Source organism: Thamnophis elegans, chromosome Z (genome assembly GCF_009769535.1).
Source record: "Thamnophis elegans isolate rThaEle1 chromosome Z, rThaEle1.pri, whole genome shotgun sequence".
Classification (NCBI taxonomy): Eukaryota; Metazoa; Chordata; class Lepidosauria; order Squamata; family Colubridae; genus Thamnophis; species Thamnophis elegans.
This window is the reverse complement of record NC_045558.1, coordinates 96,312,943-96,334,178: the sequence shown is the minus strand read 5'-3', so window position 1 is coordinate 96,334,178 and position 21,236 is coordinate 96,312,943. Positions and strand designations below refer to the sequence as shown.

Genomic DNA, 21,236 nt, shown 5'->3' with positions numbered 1-21,236 from the left:
TCATTTGTATAAACATGTGCAGTTTTCTTACAGGGTCACATCCAGGGATTAAATTCATTATTAGCATACAGAATAGCTTATTTTGACTGGGATGATGGGAATTCTAATTCAACAAGTAGAGATTATTATAAAATATTGATTTAGATTGGTAAAAAAATATATGCTGCAAACAGCATTCCTTATATAAATTATATTAACAAACAGGAAACTTTGTAGCATCCACCATATGGTTTCCTCAGTCCACAGCAAAAGAGCAATTGCAGGACAGTTAGTTTTAAAGTCATTTTGACCCTCTTCAAGTACAGATAGAAGCTTTGCGAGACAGCACTTCACAGATTTATTTAATTTATTTGTCTCTATGTGTACACCTTCAAGTCAGTTTTTGACAGCTGACATCTGGCTGAACAAACCCTGCAGTTTTCTTGGCAAGGGTTTTTGGAAATGGTTTGCCATCGTCTGTTTCTTCCTAGGACTTAAGTGTGTGATTGGCTCAAGTCCACCCAACTGGTTTTGTGGTTAAAATGGAACTAGAATTCAGTCTCCCAAGTTTCTAATCTGATACCTTAACCACTAACCAAAGTGGCTTTCACATCACAGATTATGCTCCTAATAATCCAAAATAAGCATGAATCTAACACAGGCTTCCCTAACCCGGCACACTCCAGAAATTTTAGACTGCAGTTTGCAAAAACGTAATCCAATACACTTCAAAAGCATCAAATTTCAGAAGGCTGTTTCAATACGCTATTTGTCTCACAGCAAGAAAATCAGTAAACAGGGTCTAAGGAAAACAAAGCAGAATGACCAAAGCAGCAATCTTGTAAGAGAACAAGGAATTGCACAACCAAAATATAAAACATTTAAATTTAAAAACTATGTAGTGAATTGTTTGGAATCTACAGGAACAGTTATGTCATACTGAACAACTCTAACAAGACTAGACTATTTTTTTCTTTTTTAAAGCGGGGAATGAATGCAGAAAGCTGAGAATATAAGAAACCAACATACCAATTATTAGACTAAGTCCTATTCCCTTTGCTACAGAATACTTACTTATATAGTTTATATACAAAAGCTATTTTAAAATAGATAAAATGACAGCAAATCGTAGTAACTGGTCCAATAGTTCATTATAGATTGTAAAGCAAAACAAGTAAAAAAAGCAGTTGGGGAGGGGGTTAGAAATAGTTGTAAGGGGAAAGAGGTGGCCTCAGTTTCTCCATCCAGCAAAGATGTTGCAAAGACAATCCCAGACAGGAAGTGTAGCTTGCAATGCCACTAGATAGGGAACTTGTGTTCAACAGCTTGGGGGGCCCTCATGGTCTTCCGAGAATCACAGTATTAGAAATAAGAGGTCAGCTTTTGTGGTGTGAAGAGGCCTATTGGCATTACACAATGGTGAGACCTTCCTCTAGTTCCATGGCGACATCTTTCTCACTATTCCCCTCAGATACGCTGGGTTTGTGATCAGGTGACCAATGCGCCAACTGCTGTTTGAAGTGATAATCATAAGAAAGAGAGAGAGGTTTACCACTTAACTGGCTAGTTGTGAAAGATGGAAAATTCAGGTTTTAATTTTTGGAGACCCTTTTCCAATTTTATCAGGTTTTCTTAATGCTTGTTTACAACACCAGCCTTAGCCCCACATCTGGTTTCTAATTATTAATGCAAAAAGAGCCAGTGTAGTGTATTTGGTAAAGTGTTGGAATGAGATTAGGGCAATGGCATCCTGCACCCTTTCTTGGAGTGGCAGCTGAAAGGAAGTTCACTCTGGTTGAGGTGCATGTTGAGCGAAGGGAAACGAGCTGCACAACTTTGTATCCTTTGCACCTATGTAAAATCAGACATTTGATTCTCTGCTCTAGCAAAGGCTATTTTGAATTTGCTTTCTGAGAATCACCACCTCTTAAAGAGCCTTTTAAAAATGTATATATGGGTTCTACAATGGAGGGGGAAGAATCTAAATTGCTGGTTGGCTGTGGCCTTCTATTAAAAGATGCATCATGAAAATAGGGGACACTGAGCCATGGAAAATGGCCTGGGAGCAAATGCTGAAGTATTATATTGCTTCTTTGTGAGCAGTCAAAGCACACCACATACATTATCTCAACCGTCCTTATAATTCTGTAAGGAAAGTATGACATGAATTTACCTAAGGCCATTGTCCCATTAAATTAGAGGCTAATTCTGGAAGTTATAATGCAACACATCAAGGTATCAGATTAGGAAAGGCTCTTTAAGGTTTACATAAGGTTTTCATAGGCTTTTACTTGGCAGTTCAAAAGCCCCAATCAACATACCGACCACCCAATGGTGGTGTTTTTTAATATATTGGGATAGGATGAGGTTGGGGGTAGAGAAAGATTTGCAAGTGAAAGAGAGGAAAGGGGAAAGATGAAGTGGGTAACAAACCACAAAGAGAAGTCAGTATATGAAAAAAATAGCTGCACTAGACTAAAACTGAGTCGGGTAGTTTGTGACTCAACATATTGTGTGAGCACAGCAACCGGTTTAGAGTTTACCATATTACGTGATTCTCCCAACATGTAAGATGAAAAAATAAAAATAAATCAAGGTCTAGGTTTACCTGCTAAATAAACTCAAATTAAAAATACAACTTTTATTCTCACAGAGTATTTTGTGTCCAATTACACCACATTATAGATTAATGTAAGGGTCCTGATTCATACAATACAGTAAACAATGCTCATGTCCCATGACACACAGAACTACAAACTATCTGCTCCTATTTTAATCCAGTGCAGCGCATTTATTTAATATTTATCCCATTTCATAGGAAGTGACTCTGGGCAGTGTACAATCATTAAAATAAAACAATAAATATGTAAAAACAATGAGTTATATTAAAAACACCACCATCTGGTACAGGAAAGAAAACTAAATACAAACCATTTTAAGATACAGCAGGGAGTTGTTTGAGGTATAAATTTAATGAGCTGAATATTTCATTTATCCCAATACTATGTACTCCAGTTCGTAGCAAATCAATACATCTTCAAGGGCACCAGATTGGGGAAAGTCTCAGCCAGAATGTCAGACAGAAGTATTTCCCAGCCCTGTTACGTGATCCTTTCAACTAGAGGTTCCAAGATCTACTCCTTTACCACAGAGCTAAAGCCTTTCTTCTAAAAATAGATTCATATTGTAACTTCTAGCCATTAACAGCACTTAGATCAAGGGAACACAGGCCCATTCATAGCTATGCTGGACTGATAGATTTAAGAGGAAATTCAAGATGAAATTAATAACATTTTTAGACCTTTCGGATTCAAAAAGAAGAGCAGATATGAAAAGAGGGATGAGAATTTGAGCCAACTGGGACCGTAGGATAGGATAAGATTTTAACTCTCTGTGCCTGCAGATTTCAGTACTTGGTAATGTGAGAGAACCATAATTTTAATCAGGACTATAATAGGAGGAAAGGTTACACTCACTTACTTGCTTTTAAGTAGTCCTTGAGTTACAATCATACCTAAGCCCAGAATTATGGTCGTAAGTTGTTCCAATTGTTAAGCAGATCATTCTATGACCGATGCAACTTTGTAACATTTTATGGTGGTCGCTAAGTGAATCCATGGCCGTTAAGTGAACCAATTGTCTGGAATGGACATGTGATATATTGCTTAAGTGAAAAATAACTAAAGCATCTTTTAGCTTCGCAAAATGTGCCAATGCAGTTGTTCTGTATTTCCTTCTTTAACAGATTTCCTTTAGAGAAAAAGGATTGAAGAGAGTAATAGAACATAAACCATGGAAGAAAATGCCCAGATCCCTATAAAAGTCCAAATGGCGGAAATGCACAATGAAGGACATTCAAGTTCAAGGATACACTAAGCCCTAAGTAGTTAATTTGGTTTTGGCTTAGCATGCTTTCAAAACATAGCCACTGTGGCTTATCAACAAGCTGTGACTCAAAACAATTTTGAGTTACTCAAATTGTCTTGCATTATATTTTGCCCTAGAAAAAAGCCAAAGCATCTTGTTCCAGATTTTAATTGATGATTATTTTTACTGCTGCTTTTAAAATAGGGTTTAATCTCGGAGTATTAACTGAGATTATTTTACTATAATGTTATATAGTGTTGCATAGACTGTTCAAAGTGACTGATTAAATCCAATAAATAAATAAATCTAGATAAACAAACAACTAAGTAATGCAATACATGAATTAGGGAAACAGAATTAGCAATTCAAAAGCTGCTTGACTTTCAAGGAAGACCCTCTACCCCTGAAAATCAGCCAGCAGGGAAGTACAGCTATCAACACTTGTGCCAGGCAGAGAGAAGGTCATTCAGCTCCAGCAGCACAATCCGCCACAGCATTGTTTCCTGATATACACCCAGAGCAACAAAGAGAAGGAGTAACAGAAGCAGCACCTAGGAAAAGGGATCAGTTCTTCTCCACTATCACTCCTTTCTTCCTCCCATTTTCTCTTCCCCCTCCCCCCCACTCAAGCAGCAACGATAAAATCAGATTTTTTTTGTTTGGCCGAGAGGCAAGAGCACCACTACTTGATGTTTTTTGACAACTGGAACAGGAAATTCAAATAAGGAGAAGAAAAAGGGGAAGGAATTTGATTTCACATCATAGAAAATGCAAGGATATAACTATTTCACACATATAACACTCTTATTAATTACATCCTTTAAAGAAGAAGTCTCCAACTTTGGCAACTTTAAGCCTGGCAGACTTCAATTCCCAGAATTCCCTAGCCAGCTGGCTGGGGAATTCTGGGAGTTGAAGTAGGCCTGGCTTAAAGTTGCCAAGGTTGGAGACCCCTGCTTTAGAGACAATAGTTCCCAATCTTTCCAACTCTGTGGTGACAAATGCAGCTTCACACACTCATGTGCTTGCCCACAGCTCACACGGCCTGATTCCCAACAGGCTGCGACGCAGTCCTGGGCCACAGACTGGGAGTTGGGGAATCCCTGCTTTAAGAAATATTAGAACCAGAGGTGGTATTCAGCAGATTCTGACCAGTTTTGGAGAACTGGCAGCAGAAATTTTGAGTAGTTTGGAGAACTGGTAAATACCACCTCTGGCTGGCCCTGCACCCATCTATTCTTTGCCTCCCAAGTCCCAGCTGATCGCGAGGGAATGGGGATTTTGCAATAACCTTCACCTGGAGTGGGGTGGGAATGGAGATTTTACAGTATCCTTCCCTGTCATGCCACACCCACCAAGCTACATCACACCCACAGAACCGCGAGTACAAAATTTTGAATCCCACCACTGATAGGTACCTTGCTTTGCTGTTGTTGTTGTTGTTAGCTGCAAAGTCATGTCCAACCCATCACAAACCCATGGACAACATTCCTCCAGGCCTTCCTGTCCTCTACTATCCTCTGGAGTCCATTTAAGCTCGTGCCTACTGCTTCGGTGACTTTGGAACCTTGCTTACCCAATTGCAAGTGCTACTGCTTTAGTTCCAGATTTTTAAAATAGGAAATCTTACCAATTATGAAGAAGAGAGATAGGTTCATATGCAGGCATACTCCTGTACCTTCAATAGCAAGCTTCATCTACAGAAATCTACAGAAAATATAAAGATATGTCCCATAGCATTACAAAATAGAATAGCTGGAATCTTTATTGCAAAGGTAAAGATCAGAGATGCATCATATGTCTCTGGCTAAAAAATATAACCTCTAAATGTGGAAGGAACCAAAAGGTAATCACAATCTCAACTGTTCTCAGCGAAGTGTTGGGCCATCCTTTTGATTAACTGAATCGAGTAAGGTGGTTTTGTGAGCCAATTTGGCACCATATTTTTCTTCATCTCAGCCTATGGTTAATGTAACTTCAGATCTAACTCTGACTTGGCCAAAATTCAGAATACAGGAACACCTAATTAGGATTCCTCATCAAGATGGATTCTTATCTAGCCATAGGAAATTTGCAATTTAGTATATAATGCAGCAAGCTTCAAATATTTTATAGCCAATTAAAATATATATAGTTGTAATATATCTTACTTCCGGTCATATCATATAAAATCACATAAGCTTCTCTGTCTCTAGCCCTATTCTGTGTTCTCAAACAAAATAACAATGAGATCAAATTGATTATTTGAGCATGTACCCAACAGTCTATTCATTAGTATTAGACTTGATGTTTATGAAATGAAAATAAACTTACCATTTCCCTCTCCTTGCTTCAACTCTAGTTTTCATAACCAGTTTACATAAACTGAGATTTGACTTCCAGTCTATCCATAGCCATGTGTCCTACCTTTGACCCACATGAGCTTCAACTATCTGTGTCAGACTCAGACCCTGCTGTCAAAAACTAAGCCCCAGGCCTAATTCATAGATAATATAACCATAAGTAAATAAGGCTACAACAAAATAGAATCAGGGTTCAAAGAGCCCTTCTAGTTCTCATTAATTGATTATTGCATACCACAGAGCCTTCGGGAGACTACGTGCAACTCTACTTCTGAATACTGCATCCAACTTCCAGTACTTTTAAATACTTACAAGGAGCAAATATGAAAAAGCCCTGCTCTTCCCCACTGAGACCATATTTGATTTTTAAATTATTATTTTATCAAGGTGGTCAGAAATTTCACTTTTAAACACAGAAATGTACAGTACCTAACTAACCTTGGTTAATCTGGAAAAATTAATTGGGACTGCAATTATTTAGTACCCAAATGGGAGACCTATGGGCAAATCCCAGAACTTCAAGTAGACTTGAAATAAAAAAAATATCCCAGAAGATAGGGACTAATAACAAGAAAGTTACATGAACATATCCTGAAATCACCAAGAATCAAAGTCAAGCTTGACTTGAAGGCTCATGCCTGCATGCACACATGCCACATGTGATCATTGACAGAACAGTATATGTACAACCCGAAAAAAATAAGTTCCTGCCCTGATGACCGTAAAGTCCAAAAGTCATGCATTTAAACTAGCAGCAATATATTCTAGACCCATGACACAGTCATAGCTATAAGGAAACTTTCTTTCTTCACTATCATGTCGTCCCTTGTAGGTTGAAAGCTTCCCTTTCCTATTTAGGGAATTAAGAACAGAGAAACAGGCAGGGAGAATTTTTCTTTAATTATCAGTGGCTGTCAGGCTGCTTTTTTGCTTAAAACAGCGCACACATGCTTTCCCCCTCCTTGAAAATATATGTCAGAAACATCTGATTTACAGATATGGCAGATAATCAACACCCACGTTCCATAGCTCAAACTACTTTTTTCTTTGTATGTCCATTAGCCATGTGGGTACATAACATATAGCTTGACACTGTGCTTATTAAATACTTATGCTTATTTCTAATCAGCTCCAACATTTAGTTGATTTTTTAAATCCACATCCCACAATTACAGGTAGTCCTTGATTTACAAAAGTTTATTTAGTGTCAGTGAAGTTACAACATCACTGAAAAAAATGATTTATGACCATTTTTCACACAACTGTTGCAGCATCCTCATAGTTTCATGATTAAAATTCATATGCTTGGCAACTGAGTCATATTTAGGATGGTTATAGCAATAGCAATAGCAGTTAGACTTATATACAGCTTCATAGGGCTTTCAGCCCTCTCTAAGCGGTTTACAGAGTCAGCATATTGCCCCCAACAACAATCCGGGTCCTCATTTTACCCACCTCGGAAGGATGGAAGGCTGAGTCAACCCTGAGCCGGTGAGATTTGAACAGCCGAACTGCAGAACTGCAGTCAGCTGAAGTAGCCTGCAGTGCTGCATTTAACCACTGTGCCACCTCGGCTCTGGTTGCAGTGTCCCTGAGTCATATGGTCACCTTTTGCCACCTCTGATAAATAAAGCTAATGGGAAAGTCAGGTTCACTTAATAACCGTGTTGGCAGAACTCAGTTAACAAATGTCTCATTGAGCAATAGAAATTTTAGGCTCAATTGTGGTTGTAAGTTGAGGAGTGCCTTTATAGGCATCAAGCTAGACAAATATCTCAGAATCTTGGGCATCAGGAATGTATTTCATGATGTATGAAAGCCATGGCCTTGTTTTTTTGCTTGACTCCATATACCTGTAAAGGCATAATCAAAAACAATTCAGGTGTTTCCAAGTTGAACTGGGAAGCAGTTTTATGACAAATCTGCCAAAATATACTTATGACCTGATTTCAAAGTTATGGCAGTCACATCTACACAACACAAAGTTTTGTAAAAGCATTTTCGGTGTTTGGCAACCATTTTCGGTGTTTGGCAACCAGCTCACCTTTGCAGCCCTTTGCACCTTCCCATGGTCGTGTGATGACAATTTTCAATGTACTTTGCTGGTGTCTGATGCTTACTTCTGGTTTCCAACAAAAAAATGCTCAAGGAATAAATTGGATTCGCTTAACAACTGTGGCACTTGGCTAATGACTGCAGCAAAAAAATAAGCCAAAAAACCCTCAGGTCCAGTCATGTGATATTTGAACTTAAGAATGCAATGACTTATGACTGTAAATTTGGGCCCAATTACAGTCAAAGGTCAAGGATTACTTGTATATTATTTATTTATTAAATTTGTTTGCTGCCTATCTCACCATGAGGACAGCTTACAACATTAAAAATATTAATTTGTTGCAGTGCAGCAAATTAATGTCTAACAAACCTTTAAGGAATGACATCTATATAAAATAGGAAGTAAATAATGTGTAGGCTAAAAGAGCTCCTTCAAGCAGACCAGTGTTTTCTGAGATGGTACACAGTGTAGCGCTGAATATATACAGTATGTCCCCTCCAAACTGGTACAAAAGAATCAAAATTTTAGCCATCCCCCTTCTGATGATATTAGTGCATCACCATACTTGGTTGGTTAAAAAAACAACTTTTATGCTGTACTTCTATCCCCTTGGGTTCCTTTTCATCTTCTATATCCAAGTGTATAGTATGCCTTTCTGTCCTTAGATATGCCTGCATTATTACATCTTTCCTAGTACTGTTTCAGACTATTTTTAAAAAAGGTATAAATTTGCATTGATTCACCTGGATTTATTTCTAGCTATACACATACGCAGGCACAAGGGCCTCATATTTGAAATGTATTTTTCTCCTGCTATAAACATATTTTTAAAAAAGAAAATCTCTTCTTTTTCACTTGATACTTTTTTATTGTTGTTTTACTTCTGTTGCTCATTTATGGATTTAGCAGACAGATATCTCATTTATCTTCCATCAAGGCATTCAGAATACTGAAGGAGAGAGTCCTAAGTTATTCAATCAAATCTTTATTATGGTCACAGACCTGCTTAAATAAAATTAATAACAATTAATAATTTTTAAACAGCTAAAAAGTAGAAAAACAAATATTACATAAGATTAGAAAGCATTAAAATTATATATGTGTGTGTGTGTGTATATATATACATACACACACACACACATGCACACATGCATACATACATGCATACATACACCTATCTACCTACCTACCTACCTACCTTTTTAAAAAACATTAAATCAATACAGGGGAATATAAAAGTTACTTTTTGGACTAACTAAGTCTATTACAGTACAAAACACTCAACAACAAAAAAATGAAACTCGTTAAGGCTAGATTAAAGCACAGGCCACCATCTGAAGGATTTTAAGTGTTGCTCTGCAGAACTTGGCAATGTTATATGTTGTATTAAGATTAATATCTGCAAGCAGCAAGGAGATGTAGAATTGTCCTCTGTGCCCTTGATATTTTGACAGCATGGTGGGATGAGGCAATTACAAATGCCTCTGTAATAAAGGTACATCTCGGCTGTTTTACAACTCATTGATATGCTTTACACGCAAAAATATAGAAATGCAGCTATAATCTGCAGCTTAATGGAACAGCAAACATCGGATAAAATTAAGAATCACTACTAAACTAGGGACCATTGAAATGTATATAAATTGGCACAATACAATTGTAGCAAAATAAGGAGGGAAACAACTGTGGTTCGTTTAGGCTTTCTTGGAGGTGGAGCACATCCATTTTAAAAATTAGATCCATTTAATTCAAGGCACAAATGTCATCATCATCTGACAATAGCAGCAAACAAACAGTTTCTAGTCCTAAATTCTAAATTATATTACTATAATGAATACAACTTTACAGTGAGTCAGGAGTGAAGTTTTAGGTAAAAGAACACATTTCATGTAGTTCTGAATCACAACACTGATGTCCAGTCCCCAAACTCTTCAATACTGCACTGATGGATCCGTTTGTTTTCATCCCACATTTATTATTTTTATAAATAACTCAAGGTGGGAAGCATACCTAATACCAGGGGTGGGCTGCTACAGGTTCACCTGGATTCGGGAGAACTTGTAGCTAACATTATGGCCAGTTCGGAAAACTTCCAAATTCCACCCCTGGCTGGCCCATCCCACCCCACTAACCCCTCCCTGCCCCTCCCAGGAGCCTTCATGCGGCCCATTTTAGATGCAAAATAAATACAGGGTCCACGTGGAGGCCTCCAGAGCCTGGAGGAAGCATTTCGCCCTCCCAGAGGATCGAAGAAAGCCTCCAGAACCTGGGGAAGGCAACCCCCCCCCCGCCATGGTGTAGGAGGCTGACAAGGCAACGCCCACCATGACATGCCCCCATGACATGCCCACCCAGCAACTGGGCAGAAAACCCGTTACTGAAATTTTTGAAGCCCATCCCTGCCTAATTCTCTTTCCTCCTCCTATGTTCCTCACAACAATGTTGTAAGATGGGCTAAGAGAAAGGCAGATCAGGTCAAATCATCCACCCAGCTTTCAGGCTAAGATGGGACTAGAACTCATGACCATCCAGCTTTAGCCTGGTGCTTTAATTCCTTGACCAAACTAGCTCTCTGTACTTATTTTATAACAGATTCAATGTTATAACTCTTGTTGCCCCTCACAGTTTTATCAATAAACCAAAAATATGTATGCTACAATTCCAGTTTCTCTTTGTTTTAAAGGAAAAGATGTAATGTGAGGCATGTCTTTGAAACAGCATTGGACAGACTTTTGTCATTTTCAAATATCATCGTACAAAATATTCCAAGATGCCAGCCAGTCATTCCATTTTTTGGACTCCTAGATCTCTTTTGCTATCTTTGTTTGCAATTTTCTCTTCTAAAAATCAGCGTCATGTGGTTACTGAATATGTTCAAAACAAAATGGGGTTCATTTTCCTATGTATCCCTATACACCATGGTGTTTCCACACATTTGCTGATGGCTTCTTCTTATGTAGGGATGAATATCCTACAAATGCACAATGTGCTCTCCCATATATTAATGATTAACGTCAGTCTGCGTAATTCAGAATTAAGATTCTGGCCTTCTTTCTAAAGTAGCATGCAGAACTTCCAGTATAATTCTGTGTATGAATATTTCTTTTTTCAATAATTAAACACAGTCATTCTATCCCCCGACAAATTTCTAGCAGTATTCTAGGATTAATATTATACCATGTTGTGAACCTTGTATACAGTTTATAATGAGAAAGCTCAGCAGATAAGGTACCCCACTGAATAGTGAATGCTAAACCTGCGTGTTATACATCTGTCCTCTAACTAGAACTCTAGAGCTAATAGGGAGCATTGCTCCATCAACAGGATAAATGTACAATTCTAGCCCAGTTATTTTCTGTATGTGATACGAAGACTCCATATATAGTCTCAGGCAGCTAAATCCTGACCACTGATCCACAAAGATACAATACAAATGATGTGCCACGAAAAGTAAGCACAGACATTACTAAAAAAAAGTATCTGCAAGGGGAAACCAAGTCCAGATAGATACAGCAGATGAACTGAACTTGAGAAAAGGCAGTTTTCCCAGTTTCAAGTAGCCTGCCTGGGATGGGGTCCTTCTAGGCTAAATAGTGATCAGTGATTGATAATGAAAGTAGCTTATTTATACTAGTTTGATTCCTTGTTCCTTCCAGATTCCTTGGTAAATTTAGGAATGGCTACTATCACAACATGTGTATTAGTGCCATATGAGGCAAATTTCCATACTGTGAGGAAGAAGCCTGAATTAAACTCTAATGTCAAAATGGAATTACTATTCCCATCAAATCCAGCAAAGATGCTGGATTTCAAACCATCATCCTCAGCCAGCATAGTCACTGTGCTTGCTAATAAGGGAGCTGCAGTTAAACAGCTATACAGATGGGGCAAATTGGAAAAGTGCTCCAGAGAAACCACTCCCATGTTTAAATAGGAAAAAGGTAGGCCCCAAGATTGAACCAATGAGGGTTGAGAGTAAATGTGACAATCTTCACGCAACACAGCTCTTCTCCTTATACATTCATTCTGGTGGTATTCTTGTATGACTCTAAGCTCCTAAGAAGCATCCTCAGACCAAACATTCATCTTTCCTGCCTCTCAAATAATGTGTCTCCATCACCCCCGCCCAGCACCTCCTTTTTACTTTCTCTGTGATGGGAGCCAGCCATTTAAATCAAACTACAGCGACAGAGGCTCTCCACGTGCATTTCAGCTGACATATCTCCACCCATATACCACACTCAGACGCACTAACCCACACACAGCCACCGTTCATGCCAGCAATAGTGAACTCTGCCCCACTTCCAGAAGACAGAGCACGCGAGAAAGCTCTCAGAAAGACACAAGATTTGAAAAGAAGGCAGTAGCCCCGGGCAGGACCAAGCCTCAGCTGAGGTTGCTTATACTATGTTTGTACAGTACTGTAAATGGCCTTAATACAGGCTAGGCCACAGCAGTGAGGGGAGTGAGTGAGGAGGGGAGAGTGAGTGAGGAGGGGAGCTAGACCGCTTGACTTGCATCTGATCAACGAGTCCTCCCCAGATCAGCCCCTTGATGGCTCCTTCCAACAGAGTTTGGTCTTTCCTGAACACTGCAGACATCAGATGTATTCTCCCCAAAACAATGACCAAGGGCTTGCCTGCACAAACTCAGCATTCTGCTTAGTCAAAACAGGCAGTAATCAAAAGAGGAAAGTAGGGGAAACAAGGTAACAAACATGATAAACTAATCTGAACTGTCTCTAAATCTAAGCACAATCCAGAATTCAAAATTACATTTGGCAAAATGGCTAGGAGTACATTGTTTGTGCAAAACAAATTTCACTCCTGTCATGAATTCATCAGATTATTTTAGGCAACATCATATTCTTTTTCCCTCATCTTCAATACAATATTTACCTCTCTATAACAGGATTGTTGTAAAGATTGACTGAGTAATAGAAGTGACACACTCTGAATAACAGAAACTGTCATCTAGGTTCAAAGTACTTGTATTAGGATCCACTCCATCAACATTTGTTAAAAAGGATTACCAGTACGTTTCCTAACCTTAATATAATATTTCAAGTACTATATACCTCTCAACTTTGAAGATAAAAATAAGGAGAAATGTCTCTGGTGTTGGAGAGTTCTTAAATACTTTCATGCTAGGAATTAATATCTCTCTTCATTTCTAGACATCAGCTTTTCTTTTTATTTTATCTTATATTTTTTAAAGAGAGAAAAAATCCAATATTGATTACAAAGACACTATATATAGTATCTATACATTGATTTATTAAACTCTTTGACATAGCAGCTTCCTGTGAAGAACCCATGAGTAATATTCAAATATCAAAATACTTTACATACATACATACATATATTCTTTTTGTTACTGAATAACTTGCAAAAATCCTTGATCCTGAACTCCACCTGATAGTGATTACATACAATGCAAATCCAATTTTAATAAATACAGGTAGGTTAGAAAGGTAGTCATGGAAGGCTCCTGGTTTATTTTTATTCCTTTTTTTAAATGCCTGAGTATTGCATCTCAATCAACTGATGAGAGATTCAGTTTGTTAAACTAGAACTAAATCATACAAAGTACAGACAAATGATGCTGTTCTGTTCTCAATTATATTAAACTATACTTGTTATCAAAAATTTTAGTCATTTAATATCATAGGACAAATCACGATTTTACTGATTGGCATGTTCCCACCTAGGTCTATCAGAGTATCAGATGATGTCACAAACAATTTTTTTTTAATTTTGCTAATAATTGTCATTATTGCATCAATTAAAATTGAAATATATTAATTTAAAAAGCATACACAATAGGAAATGGCTTTATTCGTAATCATATACTATACTCTTATTCAGCAATTTTGAGGCACTTTGGGGGGGGGGGGGGGTTGGTGTGCCTGCTCCTAAAATTTCCTCATGTATGGGGGAGAGTTGCCATATCTGGATCAACAACTTGAAAACCAACTGGCCTCAATTTGAGATACCACAGGATGGTGCTATTGTCAATGGCTGTCTACCCCCACAGTTTCTTCAGGATGACTCTTCTATTAAATTAATAAAACTGAGGTTGGTACTTTAATAAAAGGTTATTGTTTCTTCTGAAGCAGATAACAGGATGGTTTAAGGGAGAAACCATTAAATTTTGATACACAAGAACAAAAATCAAATTATGTATTTTAAATGGTCCTGGTCAAGTTATTACCTTTCAGTTTTGTCCTCCATAAGGCTATCTGCCTTTTCTTAAGCAGATATGGAAGCTGATCTCTAATGGTATCAAGATCAAGTGGAAAGCACATTTACGCACATGTGCGTACCCACACACACACACTGTATTATTAAATACTGCACTTTTGCAAGCAAAAAACCAATCACCATGATATGTTTGTATGCACTCACTGCATCAATCTGAGGCAAATATGAACAATGTATAAGTTCAACAGTAGTATAGAGCAATAATAATATATAAAGGCATATAAAAACATTTAACAAGAAAATTAATCCAGCAGCCGGTGACATCAAGTAGAAACTGGTGTGGGACATGTCAGAGCAATGGGAACAACTATAATATAGTAAGAAATTTTACAAATGTAAGTGTGAAAAGAAAAGTTGAGTCTGTAACAGATTCTGTAGTTTTTATTGTGCTCTCTGTATACCTGAAGTTTCAACCAGTCAATGTGGAATGGAGGTCCTGAAAAAAAGCATTTCCTCGGGGTCATCCTAGCCAAAGGTCAACCCAGGTGAGATGAAGAGGGCACTATGGCACTGATATATACAAACTATGCTACAACACTTCAAGTGTAGTGTGGCTCAGCCACTTCAGCCAGCACACAACTATTAATTTTTACAGGTAGGGAAACCTGTTTGGTTGTTGTTGCAAAGCTACCAGGAAAAACCACTTATGTATCACCTACTACAATTTAATCCCCATGCGGGCACCTCTGGAAGCCTTAAATGGGATCTATTAAATACTGCCCAAATCCAGTCGCAGCAGAGCAAAGCACCCACCCATCTTTGAAATGTATGAGACCTTCCCCCCCACCCCGCTCCATCTCAAAAACAAGTCTATAACTGCTCTCCAAGACAAGCTTAACTTACATATGAACCATAATCAAAACAAAATGTTTCGCCTACCAACCCAGATCACTGGGCTGGTGGGGGTGGGGGCGAGCAACATCCCTCAGCCAAGTAACCACAACTGATTCGGAATATCTTGTTTTAAAGTAAAGGCCACCAAATTGGGGACCATGGTATTTCTTCCTTTTGCATGAAATGTAAAAGCTATTTCTCTCTCTTTCATAACCAGCTGCTAAAACTATACATTCCCATTTTGTTGCCAAGTTCCAGTTGTTTCAGATGGTTGTCCTCAATATGATGTCTGCCAAATTTCTCAGACTATAGTTCCTATAATATACAGGCATCATAGCTTGATCACCAAAGCCAACTTAAGGGGAGGAACATTTTAGAACAATGCAATTTGGTCATAAGCTAATTTTGTTCTCCAGAAGGTGATAAATACTTAAGAGTGTGAGTGTGTGTGTGTGTGCGTGCATGCGGGTGAGAGACAGAAAGAGAGAGGGGGGAGGGAGGGGGGACGGACAGACAGAAAGACACACACACACACACACACACACACCCCAAAAATTTCACACACAAGTTTCAAATCTAGCAAGAGTGTTTTCACATACTACAGCGAGATTAATTGAATTGCTCTTGGACATTTTGAATGTATACATTAATATTAGTAGAAGATTCAGATGTTGTTAATATGGTACACAAAAGAGATTTACCTTCAATCTAAGTAGTGTGAAGATCTGCATTCATATTACACAGGTATGGGGGTAGGTGGACAATACTCCCAATAGAGCAATAAAAATACTTCATGGTTGCCTTACCTTTTTTCTTTGTCGACAAAAGTTGTTCTTCTAATATAAGGAAAAAAATCTGGGTTCAATCCCCTGCCTTGACTTCTAAATAAATCATACTCTTGGCCTGCACTAACCTCTTTACTTGCTTATTGCCCCTGCAGGCTGTTTTAGGGTGGACAGGCTGAGGTCACTTCCAGATCATGACCTTTGCTCTTCTAAGGGCTACCACTATTCACTTAATGCTTGTAACTTCCTTCAAAGTTTCTTAGTCATAGATTTTTAAAAAAAACTTTGCTAGTATTTCACGCCTTTTTAATGGTATTAAAGGCAACCTTATTACCTTTTTTCATTCCCTTACGTTTCTATACGCAAGATAAAAGAGGGAGGTAAAGTGACAATTAATACTACATAAAGCAACATTTTTTAAAAAGAAAACTTGCAAAAGGAGACCTGGATGTGAAGCCAGCGTGACAGCTATAGGCTGATGAAGAGAAGTGCAAATAAAGACATGACAAAATCTTCCTAGTTAGTAGAAAAACTAACTGGAATTATTCATGCCCAATGAAAAACCCCATAAATGTGCCTTTAGCCTTTTTTTCCAGGTTGGAAGTTGACTTCTTTACCAGAAAAAAATCCCCCCCCCAAAAAAATCTGTCCCCAAACTGTTAGGTTGGAGATTGCTTTAAAAAAAATGTCATTGAATGTCTGAAGTGGTTGAAAGATATCTGTCTAATTACCTTTTGATGATCCACACAAGGGATGGTCTCTGGACTGGTCTTTAAAGGGAAAAAGAGGTATCTTTCCTTTCCTGCAGACCCATCAACTTGCACCATAAGCAAACTGATGCATGCCCATTCTCTCCCTCACAAAGAGGGGGAGGAAAGAAAGCTTTCACTGGGAAAAAATGCAAACCACACTGGAGAGAGGGGCAGGGTGACCCAAGGCCCCTCCTTGCAAGATACATGCAAAAACTTGCATGCTGAATGGGACCATCATGGACATAACCTGGGATATAATTCAGATTTATATCAAACTCTTGTTCAGCTTTCAATTTTAAATAAAATTGGAAGCTACATAGAAGCATTTACAGACATCTCAAAGCTTCTGATTTTTAAACATTGACATGCATTAAGTACTCAGGATTAATCCGCCACTCTAACCATGTTCCCCTACAGACAGATGTCTCTCTGACAGCAGAATGAGCGTCAAGAGTCGCCCCTCAGAATCCCCCTTTCTTCAAGAACGGGATCCCTGCTGCATGGATTCCTTTTCAACCCAAAGTACCCCCTTCCACCACCACCTTCAAGCCAAAAGGGGGACACTTCACTCACCCTGAGCCCTTCCCCTATTTTTTTTTAAAAAATGGAATAGGAAAGTTAAATCCAGCTCTACCAGAAAATGGGCCTTGCTGCCAACCTTAAAAGCGCAGTCCCCCCTACAGCCCCCCTAGACTTGTGACCACCAGCCACATGCCAAATGTCCTTATTTTTAAAGAAAATATTTACCCACATTTCCCCCACTTTAAACACAAATAGAAAAATACCCTCCTCTTTCCTAACTCTTCTACCCCCCCCAATCAATGCAAATGTCAAAACTAATTTTCTATTGTCAGTCTTTGCAACAATCTTTGCATTTAAAAACAAGAAATATGCAAAAACAGAGAGACCTTCCTGAGCTTAGAACCAGAGATGCAAACAGTAAAAAATCAAATTCATGCAAGAAGGAAAAAGTGGGGAATTAACCCTACCACCATCTCTTGGAGAGGAAGGGATTAGCGTCAGTAAGCAAATCCTTAATTTTTGGTGTTAAAAAGAAATTCGATTTTAAAATCATCACTTCTGAGCAAACCAATCCCCCCCCCCCAAATTATCGGAAATCCCAAATCAGCACCATTCTCCAGAAAGTGCAATTAATAAACAATCCTGTCTTTGGAAAGAAAAGTGTTTCTCTTTTTCTCCTCATTTCTGTCTCTCCTTAAAGCTTTCTCTTTTTCTGTCCATTGCTGAAAATAGAAGGAGAGTATGTATGTATGTATGTATGTATGTATGTATGTATGTATGTATGTATGTATGTATGTAGAGAGAGAGAGCGCCAAACGGGAGGCGAAAATATTAAATGATGAGATTAAAAGGGGGGGGAGAAGGGACGAGGTTTCACTCCATAAGATTCCACAAGCGAAAAATCCCTATATGGGAAAGGAGGGGGGGGCGCATCTTTTTCCCACCACCCCTGCCTAATCTCGTTTAGATTTGCAACGTTGGCAGTGACAGGAACAGCTGCGAGGGGACGGGGAGCGCAGGGTGGAGACAGCTGGAAGAGGGTGGGGGGCCGAGAAGGGAAGACATATTGGGGTTCACAAGCGCACACGAAGAGCTTCCCCTGAAGAATCGCGGAGATCCGCAATTCGCTCTTCTTTCACCCGCCGTAACCTACCTTTGGCGAGGCGGCGGCTGCTGCTCTCCGTCTTCTTCTTTCTCCCCCCCGCCCCCCTTCTTTGCAAGCAGGAAGCTGGCGTCCTGCCCCCCCCCCTTCGTAAGCTGGAGTTTCCCCGCGCGCTCCTTCGCTGCAGCCCCAAGGGAGGGGATCGCTGGAAGAAGGCGGCCAAGAGGGGTTTGTAAGATCCGGGCTCAGGCAGTAGCGGGGCTCGCCTGGTGCGTTTGTGTCATTAGAGCTGGGGAAATGGACTCGACAGCCGAAGGGAAGGAGGCCGGCCTGGCTCCTCCTCCTCCTCCCCCTCTCTCCCCATCCCTCCCCACCGCCACCGCGGCCGCCTTGGCTAACGCCTGCACCCTGCAGGCCGAGGACGCGCTGTGCCAGAACGGCCGCCGCGCGCACAGCGATTTTCCTCCTGCAAAGGAAAGGAGGGAGCAGGTTCGATCCCTAGCAAAAACACCTCCCCCCGGTTCTTCGCAGGCTCCCGTGCACTTTTTTCTCTGCGTTACAGAAGCATAGAGTTAAGTGGAAATTCTCATCCTGTTCACCAGCGAACAGCTTGTCCGAGCATTCTGCCCGTGTAAGCTTTATCGGAAACGTATGTCCCGATTTCTTCAACTAGGCTTATTTCCAAATAAGGGTACAACATTCTACTCCAATCCTACCAATAATTTGTTTCGATCATTTTTTTAAAATAAATAAATGCACTGTATGTGCATATGAATAAATGTAACAGTTTGCTGTTAGCGTAGCTAAATTCTCCCCCCACCTGGAAAGACTTCTACAGCTTGTGCAACGAAGAAGAATCAAACAGATAAAAGTGTTTACGCCAGTGATTACCCAGCCGCATGCCAAGTTCTGCCTGTCAGACAGTTGAAAAAGCGCACGAGCCTAAGAGGAAATAAACGAAACACAACGCTCACTACTGTACTTAGGAAAGTATGCTCTTCTTACCATAGGGCAGACGTCAACAACCTTTGTAAGAGGGGACTACTTACCCTCCAGACGTTTTAAGAGGAGCAAAACTGTAATGGGTGGAGCAAAAATGAAGTAGGCAGAGCTATACCACACACGTGGCTAGAGCTGGGATTTTCAGTATAATTTATATACTGTACCCGACTTTTTTTAAAATCTTGAAAGCATTACACATAGCTTTATAATTTTGCCATATTAACATTAGCATTTAGTAATAGTAATTTTGACTAAATTTATGCCACCTAAATTAACACTTTAAACTGGTTTTTTTTTTACTAAAGCCACAGTTGGATATGTTCACACATAATTAAGCCTGAAGCTAAAAAAGCAGCATTGAAATACATAATTAAGCCGTAATCTGTTTTATTTGAATTAGACTTGGCACCTTATGTGACCATTGTAGTATATAATTTGCTTACTGTGTTGTGTGAACCTATGTCACTTGGGTAAACAGAGAACAAACAACTGTAGAATGACATGTTGTGTGAATGCAGCCTTTGAGCAAAAAGAGTAAAGAGTAAATAACAACAGTACTCATTATTTAAATTAATAGCACAATGATCAATTATCAGTAGAATCTTATTACTATTTCGTCAAAAGTAACTACCAGTAAACATAGAACACAGAGCCGCGATGGTGAACCTATGCCACGTGTGCCCAAAATGGCATGCAAAGCCATATCACCCGGCATGTGCGGCTTTTGCCTGTTTGTCTTCTGGGTTTCTGGTGTGCATGTGCACGAAATGATCAGCTGGCCTTCGGGTGCACAACAGTGCCAAAAAACAGTGTGTGCATGGATGTGGCCAACTGATTGTCAAGTGCGCATGTATGCCAGAATCTGGAAGTTCAGCTTTTCCAGATCACGATCCCTTTGCGCACGGGGCAGTGCCAAAAACCGACCTGTGCATGCATGCCAGCCGGCTTATCGTCGGCACTTGGAGCCTCTCTGCGGGCATGTGAGCTGTCACCCAGTGAAACTGCATCACGCTTGCACACGTGCCTCCCACCAGCCAGCTGATTTTGGGATCTGTTATGCATGCGGGAGTAGCACGCATATGCACAGGGAGTTGCACATGCATGCATGAGAGTGGGGGGAATGGTGCTTCCGTCACACTCTATTTTAGGTGGTAGGAGGTTTCAGGGTGGGCCCCCAGAGCCCGGAGGAGACCATTTTCACCCTCCCAGAGGCTCAAGGAAAGCCTTCGGAGCCTGGGGAGGGCAAAAAATGGGCCTTCCAGAAGTTCGGAAACTGGCATGTTTTTGGCCTCTGGAGGGCCTCCGGAGCCCAGGGGGAGGCTGATTTTGCCTTCCCAGAGACTTGAGGAAAGCCTCCAGAGCCTGAGAAGGGTAAAAACTCACCACCACCATCACCCCTGCATGCAGGAGGAGTCATGCACACAGGCATGTGGGGTGGGCGCACTTGCAGATGGGTGGGGCATATTGCATTGTGGGTGTGGGTACATGTGAGCGCTCGTAAGCATGCACACACAAAATTTCTGCATGTGAGGACAAAAAGGTTCACCAACACTGTTCAAATCCAACCCTCTGCTCAAGCAGGAAAGGATAGCTCTTTTATGATTTGTGGACTCTCAGAATAAGTCGTAAAGAGATCATCGTCCCCCACGTCTGCCCTATACCATTCAGTCTCTTCTTGAAAGTCTCCAATAATGTAGCATCCACAACTTACTGAGCCATTCCATTAATCTAT

The 21,236-nt window shown here is 39.9% G+C and overlaps 1 protein-coding gene across 5 annotated transcripts in view; it reads right to left on the bottom strand.

Annotated features, from left to right (window-relative positions):
- The window catches only part of THRA (thyroid hormone receptor alpha), a 169,831-nt gene extending 150,244 nt beyond the window's left edge, over positions 1-19,587 (bottom strand). The window contains exon 1 of one of the 5 annotated variants that reach the window (XM_032236929.1): positions 19,552-19,587. The gene's annotated coding sequence lies outside the window, so the exon portion shown is untranslated. Of the gene's footprint in view, positions 1-5,476; positions 5,531-18,553; positions 18,823-19,551 lie in introns of those variants that run through there. The other 4 variants (XM_032236928.1, XM_032236932.1, XM_032236931.1 and 1 more) reach the window with 4 other exon arrangements.
- Positions 19,588-21,236: the final 1,649 nt, after the last annotated feature.